Consider the following 12,130-nt stretch of genomic DNA (forward strand, 5'->3'; position numbering starts at 1 on the left):
TATAAGAATAAAGAGAAATCAACTCCTAACACAGCTCTGTATAAATGAATAGGATCCAAAACTCAACACATCACTCTTGAAAACAATTAATTCACTAACTCAGGGATTGGCAACCTTTGTCATGAGGCCCATCGGGGAAATCTGCTGGCAGGCTGGGACTGTTTGTTTACCTGCAGCATCTGCAAGTTTGGCAGATCGCAGCTCCCACTGGCAGTGGTTCACCGTTCCAGGCCAATGGCCTGGAACGGCGAACTGCGGCCAGTGGGAGCTGCGATTGGCCAAACCTGCAGCTGCTGCAGGTAAACAAACTGGCCTGGCCCGCCAGCGGATTTCCCTGATGGGCTGCATGACAAAGGTTGCCAATCCCTGAACTAACCAGTCTCAAGAATCGCTCACCCAGTGTGACAGTCAGGCCGGACAGCTGCATGAGGGTCTGGGAAAACAGGTATGTTAGCCCTAGAATGCTAAAGGCCCTTTTTCCTACAAGTGGGGAAGGGGTTACTTCCGATCAATTAAGGACACCTGAGTCCAATTAAGGGCTTCCTGAAACCTGTTAAAATCTCTCCCCTGGTGAGAGGAGGGCAGGGAGAGAGAAATTGCTGCAAGGCTGGAGGCAGCAAGGAGATTGTGCTCCTCCCCATAGGGGAGACACCCAAAACCCAGTGCCTGTTTAGGGGAAGGACTGACACCCTGGGACCAGTGACAGGATAATGCCTGCCCCATGGAGGGGTACAGGGCAAGGTATTCCCCTTTTGTTTTGGTGTGTTATAGACTTTTTTCCTTTGGCAGAGGAGCACTCCTCAGGCCTGCCCCAAAGGTCTACAGGGTTTGTTTCTGAGAGACTTCCCAGAAGAGGGAAGACAGACATGTTTCAGAGGGGGGGCGGGGCTGATTTACCCCAAACCCTATCCCTACCAGAGGAGGGAGCGCTAAGTCTAGAGAGGCAGAAAGAGTGCCTTGCCACACCAGTTACATACATGGATTTCTATGTAATTGTTGTGTGATAGTTATGGAATCCTATGGATTTCATTGATGAAATATTGATTTCCACTAATTTATATAGGAAATGGTTAATCTAATAACTCCATTAACTGTTTGCAAATACCTACTGGATACAAGCAGCTTGCATTGGGAAATCTATTGTCTTCATTTTAAGCAATCTGATAAGAGAAGCATTGTGTAGGGAATAGAACAAATCCATGAGCATTACTGTAAATCAGTCTGAAGTACTTTTCAACAGCAAAGGATGTTGGTTTTTAACCTCTTGTGTGTGCATGTTTCTTTCAACCACAATGCAGAGACATACTAACTAAACAGAGCCACTAATGTAACCTGACAGTACAGGACTAATGCATTACCAACAGTTAGAGTTGCTTTCCATCACTTATTTGTCAGAATCATCCAATATTTTTTTGCCATATACATTTACTGTAACACAACTGCAAGCAAACAACAAACCAAGCTAAAACTATAGACACAGTAAAATAAAGATGATGGCTTTAGAATTAATTTGGTAAGATATTCACATGTTCATGTTATTGACAAATTAATGAAATACCAAATAATATACTGTACTATATAGAGAGAAACTGAGACATAAATAGTTAAATCCTTCAAGTAGTTGAATATTTCTAACCATATAACTTTTAATGAGAATCTTATGTGATTGATATGAAACAAGAATCCTTTTCATTTCAAAGGGTGAACCTTTCTATATAAACACTATACAGTGCATATTTTGTTTTAATATATTGATTACTTTATAAAAAAAGATCCTAACTTCATCTTAACCATTTACAGCCAATTTTTCAGTTGTCATTCAACCTAAGGCTGAGCTTTTCAAAGGAGTATTAGGGAGTTCAGTGCCTCAGTCTCATTGAATTTCAATAGAATCTGGGCCCTGACCAGAATTCCTTGGGCTCCTTTGAAGTTTCCTACCTAAACAACTATTTATTTCAGTGTCAATTTTGCTTAAGGACCTCCAGACCTGAAACCTAAATGGCTGATCCATTTCTAATACTGACATCTTTATATCGTGTTACTTTTTCGGATGCAAGTCAAATTTAGGCTGTTATGTTTTGTTCTCTTTAGCAGGAGAAATTAATGAGTCTGATATAGTCTTTGATGCAATTTTGTTGTTTTTATGAGCACTGTGCAAAGTCCTGTTTCCCTGAACACAGAAGGAATCAAACAGATGACGGTTTCTTTGTTTACAGCCCCAAGTCTCATTAGCCAGCACCAAACCAAAAAGCCCTATCCCTATCCTTCTCTCAGGGTCACACATCATGCTTGTCCAGGCTGTGTATCTCTGTGATTCCTGTGTGCTATCTCTGGGTTCAACTACATTGGAGCTAAAAGATGTAATTTTCAGCTCAGGTAAACATACCCATGCTACTTCTGACGGAGCTACATCTAGTAAGCAATACAAATTAACTTTTCCACCCTTGTCATTCAAATTTCTCGGCAAATTTGCATTTGCTTTTGTTTTTTGGCAGACACATTTTCCTATTATAGGCTTGGAGACTGCTATTATTTCATTCATGTCTTTACAGTCATCCTAAATGAAAGGTGGTGCTAACACCCAACCCAAAACAATATACTTAGAATCAAAGGGGGAAAATTGCTGAGGTGATTTTCAAAGTTATGGAAGAAGGTCTAAGGTTTTTCTGTGCACCTTAAAGGCAATAAAGTTTGGGCTTATGGGAGGCCCTGCCCATGGTGTGTTATGGGTTATATAGTCTAACAAGAAAGCCTAGCCAATAAAGGAGAATGAGACCTGAGGCACTATGGCAGCATATCCAAACTGAAGAAAAATGGGGTTTTAGTCAGTTGATTTTTTTTCAAAGAACAATCTAATTTTCTGCAGAAAATGCACTCTATTAAACATTTTCATTTCAATGGCAACATTTTGACTAGCCCTGTTGAATACCATCACAGCGCATTTGTCACTACCCAGTGTACTCTAGTGCCGGGTAGGTTCACGTGGTCTTGCTGTGTCAAATATACAGGTATGTTTACCTGAACTGAAAATTACATCTATTTAGTCTTTTCTTACAAAGTAAGTGTGATGCAGACTTCCATACCACCTTCACACCTCAGCCCAGGCTTACCTTCTGAGCTGCCCCTTGTTTCCTGTTCCTCTGATATATATCCTCACAATTACCTTGTTAGTTCAATCATTGCCACCCATGTGCTAATAATCCCCCAACAGAAATTGCTTCCAGCTGGGCCTGCAGTCATCTTCAAGCTTCAGCAATGTCAGTGATCAGGTGCTGCTGATAGCACCCTGTCAGACACCCAAGAGAATAATCAGTGATGGAATCTCCATCAGAGACCAGTGATCAAGGTAAATTGGACAGAATTATGAGCCAATGGAGTTTCCAGATGGCCTCTAGGGCCAATATGATGTAGAATACACTCCAAAAGTCTAGCCTAGAGGCACACAGCTTACATAAATAAGTCCTATATCAGAAAGTCTTGGCTAGCCAAAGATTGCGGGGAAGTATTCCTGCCCTCTGTTCATATCTGTGTATTCAGGAGCATAAGTGAACATGGTAGAACCCCCAAAATGTAACCTACCTTAATAAATGATGGACAGCTGAATGAGGAAATCATAGCTCTTGCCATTTATTCAAAGTGCTTCCCACTGCCAACCAGCATCCACTTCCACTTCACTTGGACCTAGGTCAAACTCATTCCATTTAATCCTGGTTCATGCCAATATCTACATACATTCAAAACATATTGGAAAAATTATACTTAGTGTACTTCCTGGTGGTCTTTGACAATTTTAAAAGAGATTTTCATTAATGCAGACTAATTTTGTATGACAGAATTTTTTTAATATGTCTAGTGGCATTTTCTTTTTCTTTCCTTAATATTAATATCCATTGATGTGCCATTATTCAATGGTGGATTGCTGAACAAGTTGGCGGGGTAGGGAGGAAAATCCATCTGTTCATATGTTCTTTATTATTTCTATGTATATTCCAGATTTTTTTCCTCCTGTTCCTTTCAATATCTGTTAACTCTGGAGCGAAGCTAATTTTTTTTCAAATCTTTTGTGGAAATTGAATGCCTTACAATTACTGACATATTTCTGGGACTGTTCCTTCTCTGTATTCTGGTACCATATTTCTATATACTACTTACAGCTCAAGACAAGAACTTGCTTCTCAGCTTTAACTTGTCTTTCCCCTTAAAATTCAATAGCTGATTCTACCATTCTCCTTCCATTTCTCAGTACTATTTTCAATACTCTCTTGTAATCAGTAGGATAACATCTAATATATTTTTCCTCAGGCAAGCAATAATCCTTGCTTATTACCTCAAGGTTACATATTTTAACTCTTGAAATAAAGAATGCTGATATTATTTCTGCTGGTCAAATTCTGAACTGTGTGTGGTATAGAATAATTTTTACCTTGTGGCATCCTCAGTGTATGTATCCATAATGCTGTAGCTAGTATTCTTCACATGGGGTGACTTTTATTTTTACAGGTGACTTGTATCTCACTGTGCATCCCTTAACTGGAACCGTCTATAGCAGGTTTCCAAAAGTGATGGAAAATGAATTGCAAGCGCTTATTGCAATAGAGAGTAAGTAAGCCACAATTGCATGACTTTTTTTGTAATTAGAGTTGAGATGTATAGTTGTATCATTTCATCATAAACTACCTACTACATAACAAATGTTTTTATCATGATTAACGACATTGTGAAGTTCTACCCAGAAATATGTTTGTTGCAATTTCTCTTCCTATAACATCCTAATTGTAGCTCCCAGTTCCTCTTTGACAGTAGCCTGAGGGCTTTTTTTTAAAATAATTCAATCTGCCACAATGAAATCCTTGGATAAAAGGTGCTTTAGAAACAGAAAATTATTTAGTATTACTATTTATTTCATGGTATGTATTCTACATAACATATAAATAACAAAGCTATAAGTGATCTCAATCCCTTACTCACAATCTTGCAGCCCTTGCTCAGCTCCCTTGTTCAGCTTTCTTACTAGGGATGGCAATTACCAGGATCACTCTTCTTTCCTTGCTGAATAGTGGTACCATACTTGTTTCTCTCCATCTAGTCAATACTCAGTTTATGATAACCATCAAAATAATCATAGTGAGTACACTTGCTGATTCCTTCTGTATCCTAGGAAGAATGTCGTGCACTCACTGATTTGAATATGTTCAGATTTTGCAAGAATTCCTTTACCTGATTTATAAAAAAAATAGCTATTTATATAGAAGCTTACTGTTTTCTGGTTGTCCAAACTGCATTTATTTATCTTGAAAATGAACTACTTTGTAAAAATCTATTTTCTCAGCCATTGTTGAATCACTAATTTCAATCTCTTCCTCCTTTATTAATAAACTTATTTTCTGGTTAGTTTTCCTCTGACATAGCTATACAAGCTGATCTTATTCCACTTAATCCTTTGAATAGCACTTTCTCATTATACATTTTGTGATGTTTCTCTTTTCCCCTGAACAATCCTTAACCTAATCTATGCATTCTTGTTTGGTTGACTCCTGGCTTTTCTATTTGCAGTACAGGGCATTCAAAACCTCAAACTGTTCAGCAGTCTCTTGTTAAATCACATTGGCTCCTTTTTGCCCCTTGCATTCCTCTTATTTAGAGTAATTATAATCTATTGCACCTTAACTAAAGCATATTTTAACAAGTGGAATTTACTTAATATGGGCAAACATGCTCGCAGTTAAGTCAATGGGAGTTCAGCCATTGATACTAGTGGCTACAAGAGAGGGCCAACATTGAGGAATTAAGCAATCTGCTTTCCTGACATATAAACAGTTGTGAACCTGTTCTGTGAACTAATGCTGGATCAAGAAAGCTTGTGAGTAGAATTGGATAAAACTCAGAATTTCAGGTTTGCAGAAAATTTTGAAATTTCCCACACGTTTCTAAAAAAGTTCATTTCAGGAATACTGAGACATGGTTTTTCTGAAAGGAATAATTCTCCATTCTCTTCTTTCAGCTCTATGAAATTGATTCTTCTAAGTTTCATTATGTCCAAGCAATCTGACAGTTTCACCACTGCTATTCAATGGTGAGCAGCTACAAAACTGACAAGAACCATGACAATTTCAGAAAGCTGCTAGTCCATGGACATTGGTGTTTCTGAAAGAAATACTTCTCCATGGATTCCAGCTCTGTGGCAGGAAGCCCAGAATTCCTAGGGTCCCTGTTCCCAAAACAGTTCACTTGGCAGACCTACCTAGAATTGTGGACCCTGGAATCCTGGGCTCCCTAGTAATCCACCAAGTAACCAGACATAGTTTTCTTGTGATTTTTCTCAAAATTGACAACCCAAGATGTGTTCAAAAACATTTTGGATTTGGTGAATCAGTATTTTCTGAGGAAACACAGACTTCCAACTCAAACTTTCAACCAGCTCAGCTTGTGAGTCAAACTTCCCTTGTTCTTACTTTCTCACTCATAGTTTCATAGAGTTTAAGCCTAGAAGCAATCATTAAATCAGCTAATCTGACCCCATGTATATCACTGGCCACTAAAATTCACTCAATTTCTCCTATATTGAGCCCAATAACTTATATATGACTAAATCTTAACTTCCAGAAATGTATAGCATCTTGATTTGAAGATATAAATAAAATTAGACCTTTACTGATGTGTAAATTATCCTGGTTGTCTTATACTGTAGTTGGAGATGTATGTTTTAAATAATTAATTTGCTTTTGATATAATTTAGGAACCAATTTGATGTATGTTTGGCAGTTTACCTATCAGAGATTTGGATACTTAACAGCTCCCTGGTATCATGTAGTTTTGAGTACTCTGCGAGTAGGCCCAGGGATATTTTGTTCTTACCCTCCTCCTCCAGGCCTGATGTTGTCTAAAAGATATCCATTGTTCCTTTTTTCATTCCTTATATCCTAATTCAAATAATGTCACCCTCTTACTAGGGCTTTTAGCAGGGGGGAAGAGAATAAAAGATGACAGGTGGAATTCTGCCCTGGTTATGCCCATATTTTCCCATTGAATTCAACTGAGAACAGGAACTGTTCTAAGATGTTCTGTTAGGATAGTGGAGTATGATATTGCTTGTGTCTATTTCCCAGTGATAGGAAAACTGCTTACAATATGTAGCATATTAAGGGCTTGATGTAAGGCACATCACTGATTTGAGGATGGTGTTGATCAATTGACTCCCAGAAATTTCCCTGCCCGCCAAGGTGATGTGTGCGGGGGGGGGGGGGGCTAAATGAACACTATATTTCTGTGACCTTACTCAGGATACAATTTGAATTGATGAATAGCTGTTTCCCCTCACTTCTCCAATTAGGGGTGTCTTTTTCACAGCTTTGCAGTGAGAGCATCCACTCCTGGTCAGCTCATACACAGCTTCTAACATGTAAGTTACTCCCAGTTATATTGTATGAGTGCTTTAGCCAGCCACCCTTGAATTACACTGCAGAGTAACACCAGGAAATTCCTAGTCCCAAACTTCCCCCAGAAACATGCATCGTGTACTGCCCAGCTTTCTCCTGGACAATACAAGCTCATATAAAGACTGTCATTTTATTTATAAAAAAATTATATGCACAAATCCTGTTATTCCCAAACACTTCTACAATCCAAACACACTGGTTAGGTAACCAGTATTAACTACAGAAAGATTTTAACTGACTTCAACAAAAGAGGCATAAAACTCAATTGTTTTCAAGAAAATAAAAGTAAAAAGCAACTAATGCCTAATTTAACAAGCTAAGTGAATTCAAAGCAAAGTCTCTCTTACCACGTGTTCTAGCAGTCTTACTGGCTGAATTCTTTGGGTGAGGATCCCTCCCCCCCGTCCAAAGCTGATTCCCTTGTTCTTCAGGTGTTTTCGATGCTATGGGTAGAGAGAAAGGGAGGAATAATTTGGGGTGTTTGCTCTCCCTTATATTTTCTCTTCTTTGAGAATCATCTCTAGCTGAGGTTCCGGAGACAAAGCCTGTGTGGACAGGAACCCCAAGCTGTCTGTTTGTCAAGATATAGACTTTTATTTTTATTTTGTGCCCACACCCTCTATCCTGCCAAGAAATGGCTACTTAACCAGGTGATGGTCCACTTGATTTTGTTGATGCTTGCCTGAGGGGTCGGTCAGCCTTTTGTCTCTGGAGAACTGGTTTGTGATTTCTTAGTAATATAATACAGTAGAATCTTATAACTTTTACATACAATATTGCCACCGATATTTTACCAGTACAATAATCAGTAAATGGAGTTTTCAAATGATACCTCACAAGACATTTTTGTACAAAGTATGAATCATAACTCTATAAAAGGGGTGAACATATTGGTACAGATTGTCATGACTTCCTCCTTGCCCCTTCCCCCCGACCCTCCCAAGGCAGAGCCATGACTCCATCTACTTTACACATCTCCTTGCCCCGTTTGGGATATTGTGTGTCCTTGGAGTATCTCAAAAGCAACTTTGACCTGAGTGAATTGCTACAATTCTGTTCCTTGCTGTGAAAATCTAATGGGCTTTAGAATGCTTCCCTTTCCTTCCCTCTGCCACCCAAGTGTGTGCCCATGAAAGGGCTGACTAGGATTGGCATTGATATAGCTTCAGATTTCAGTAACATACAGGATTCTGAGACAGGAACCAGTTTAGTACAGGTTTTTTAAAAAAAAGTTCTGAGATGTACTGGATGGTTAGTAGGTTGTATCTGCTATAAAAGTAACATTAAGAAGGTGACTTCTGCTAAGTGTTTCTAAACTTAGAATGCTGATTTATTGAAGCTGAGAATACCCAATTATTAAGGGGGTAATTCATCTATTAACCTGCTTGTCATGCTGTTTGCCAAGAAAAAAGCTGAGCTCATGAAAGTGTGACCTGGATAGTGTCTTCTGCAAGTACTGTAACAAGAGAATGTTTTGAAGTTTATATTGGATTTTTTTAAAAAATGCAATTAAATCTAATCTTTTCAGACTGTACTGGGAAAGAATTTTTTTTAAAAAATGAATATTAGTCAAGGATCTTGATCCTTATCTCTGAATGCCATGAATGTGCACAGTAGCTAATTATAGTTGATCATGTGAAAGTGTGAACCCACATCTGACCTGGAGATATATATGGCTATATCTCTCAACTGTACTTGATTATTAAACTTTACATTAATAAGGGCTCTGGCCCAAATTCATTTCTGTTTTATAAACACAGTGAAGTCAGTTGAGTCATACCGAAGATGAATTTTGCTTTGAGACTGTTTCTGATTTGTGAGAAGTGGCATATATTAGGTTTAATATAAATACTTTAAGCATAGAACTTACCCTAGCACTGACAAATTGGGTATAGTCTCAAGACTGGCTTGTGAGTGACGGGGTACATTTTAGTTTAATATAAAAGTTCTAAACCTAGAATTTACTCTAGCATTGATAAACTGGAAAGACTCAAGGCCAGATTTGTCCCTGGTATAATTTCATTGACTTAAGGGTGCTTATACCATGTATGAATATGGCCCATAGTGCTTATTAATGAAAATTTTAGGCAGAAATTTTGAAACCTGAAACTAGGATTATAGAAAACTGTTTTTACAAATGATCCCATATCAATAGAAACTTAATTTTCTGCTATCATTTGTTTTCCTCACTTTCTTCCCCCAGAGTACACCATAAGCTAATTCCTGATGTGGCTTCAGATGGCAAGTGCTAAAGACCTTGGGATGTGCACCCCACAATCCAAACACAAAATACATGTAGCTACAGTGCCAGTGTAGATATGGATATGCTGCATATGGCACAAGTGTGGCTAAGCAGTGGATTCTTGGCAGTGGGCTTGGCTAACATGCAACAACATGCCAACAAGTCAGAATGTAGTTAATTACCATGGGATAGATGAACATAAGAACAGATATGCTAGGTCAAACTAATGGTCCATCTAGCCCAGTATCTTGCCTTCTGAGAGTGGCCAGTGCCAGGTGCTTCAGAGGCAATTATTGAGTTATCCATCCCCAGTCATCCAGTCCAGCTTCTGGTAGTAAGAGGTTTAGGGACACCCAGAGCATGGGGTTATGTCCTTGATCATCTTGGCTAATAGCCATTGATGGACCTATCCTCCACAAACTTATCTAATTATTTTTGAATCACAGTTTTACTTTCAGCCTTCGCAACATTGTCTGGCAACAAGTTCCTCAGGTTGACTGTGCATTACATGAATACACTCTTACATTGGTCTTAAACCTGCTGCCTGTTGATTTCATTGGGTGACACTTGGTCCTTGTGTTATGTGAAAAATTAAATAACACTTTGTGATTTTTATAGACCTCTATCATATCCCCTCCTTAGCTGTCTCTTTTCTAAACTAAACTAAACAATACTAGTCTTCTTAATCTCTCCTCATACAGAAGATGTACCATACCCCTAATCACTTATTTTGCTCTTCTGTGTACCTTTTCCATTAAGATGGAGAGACAAGAACTGCACACAGTATTTAAGGTGTGAGCGTACCATGGTCCCTAACATTTGGTTAGCTGTTTTGATTGCCGCTGCACATTGATTACAAGATCTCTTTCATGAGTGTTAAAAGCTAATTCAGACCCCATCATTTTGCATGTATAGCTGGGATTGTTTTCCAATGTGCATTACTTAGCATTTAATACTGAATTGAATCTGCCATTTTGTTACCCGGTCACCCAGTTTTGTAAGAATCCTTTGTAACTCAGTTCAGTCCAAAGCAAACTGCAAAATCTTGAATAATTTTGAATCACCTGAAATTTTGCCACCTCCCTGTTCACCCCTTTTCCCAGATAATTTATGAATAGGCTGGTCAGTACAGATCCTTGGGGGGAGCCCGCTATTTATCTTTCTCAACTGTGAAAACTGATCATTAATTCCTACGCTCTGTTTTTTATCTCTTAGATTCACAAATAAATTTAGGTGTGATGGTGCTGAGCACCACCACACGTAACTTTTAGGTTGATGGGAAATCACTGGGATTCACAAAGCCTGGGTTGGGCACCTAGGCTCTCCATACAATGAATGGGAAGAGAAAGAAAGGAATTCACAAAATCCAGCCCACAAGGCAGCTTCCCACGTAAGCTAGTCAATGGGCGAATGCCCAGGTAAGGGGTGGGTCCTGAGCCCCATCCCTGTCTGAAAATTCAGAGCTCGATTCACAAAGAAACTTTGGTCTGGGGATGCTCAGCAGTACTAGGATACTCACAGGGGATGTAGGAGTCTTCCAGTTCAAGTCCCTCCCCTTCACCTGAGGGGAGAATGGATTTGAACAGGGATCTGCCACCTCTAAGGTGAGTGCCATGCTAGTAGATAATGGGATATTCTGATGTAGTGCTCTCTCAGTCACATCTATTCAAGCTGTGCCACTCTGGAAAAATCAGTGGATTGAGGCAGGAGGGCATGGGTCTGGGGTCTCCCACCACCCAGGTGAGTGCTCTTGGGACCAGGCTACACATTCTCATGTTTACTTGCTTTCTCACATTGATTCTTTCATTGATTCATAATGCAATAGTTTCAACATTGGATTAGGCAGAGTGGTAGTTAGATACCCAAGTCATTTTGTGAATGTAGACTCTATTGTAAATATAACCTCAGTCTCTAGCAGCAGTTGTTCCTGTGTTCCCAGAACTCACCACTACAAAGTCCTACGTGACTCAGTTCTGAGCTGTTTGCTCATTTAAAACTTCATCCTCTGCTATCTTCGTACATTTTTAGTTGCTCCTTTTAATACTGATATTCAACTGCCCCATATACCTTTAATAATTCTTCTGTCTAGTTTGTCTGTCTTGACCAAGCAAACTAGTGGTTGGTGTCTATATAGGAAGATGCAGCCTCCTCTAATTGGTTGATGGAAAAGAAGGCACCAGAGAAGATGAAGTGGGGCTAAGAGTACCAAATGCTTTGGAGGACAATGAGGAGAATAGGGTGCTGAAGGATTGTGAGAGTGCTGGATAGGGGTCCACTGACAGCTCAGGAGTGAGGCTGAATCAAAAGAGCAGATGGGATCACTAGTCAAACACTTTGGGCAGGGACATAAGGGTGATTTGGGAGAGCAATTTGTCTGTCTGTATGTAGTAAAAGACACACAAATAAGAAGAGAGTGTAAGAAACAGGATTTGAGAGCATTCTGGAACTTAGC

General features: G+C 39.3%; 1 long non-coding RNA gene across 9 annotated transcripts in view; it reads left to right on the top strand.

Moving 5' to 3' along the window:
- The first annotated feature begins 339 nt into the window (after positions 1-339).
- LOC144930208 (uncharacterized) overlaps positions 340-12,130 on the top strand; it is a 140,508-nt gene continuing 128,717 nt past the window's right edge. For 5 of the 9 annotated variants that reach the window (XR_013635318.1, XR_013635319.1, XR_013635322.1 and 2 more), the window contains exons 1-2: positions 340-445; positions 4,501-4,599. This is a non-coding gene — a long non-coding RNA (uncharacterized LOC144930208). Of the gene's footprint in view, positions 446-4,500; positions 4,600-7,330; positions 7,400-12,130 lie in introns of all 9 variants that reach the window. The other 4 variants (XR_013635316.1, XR_013635317.1, XR_013635320.1 and 1 more) reach the window with 1 other exon arrangement.

Source organism: Lepidochelys kempii, chromosome 2, assembly GCF_965140285.1.
Source record: "Lepidochelys kempii isolate rLepKem1 chromosome 2, rLepKem1.hap1, whole genome shotgun sequence".
NCBI classification, from domain to species: Eukaryota; Metazoa; Chordata; order Testudines; family Cheloniidae; genus Lepidochelys; species Lepidochelys kempii.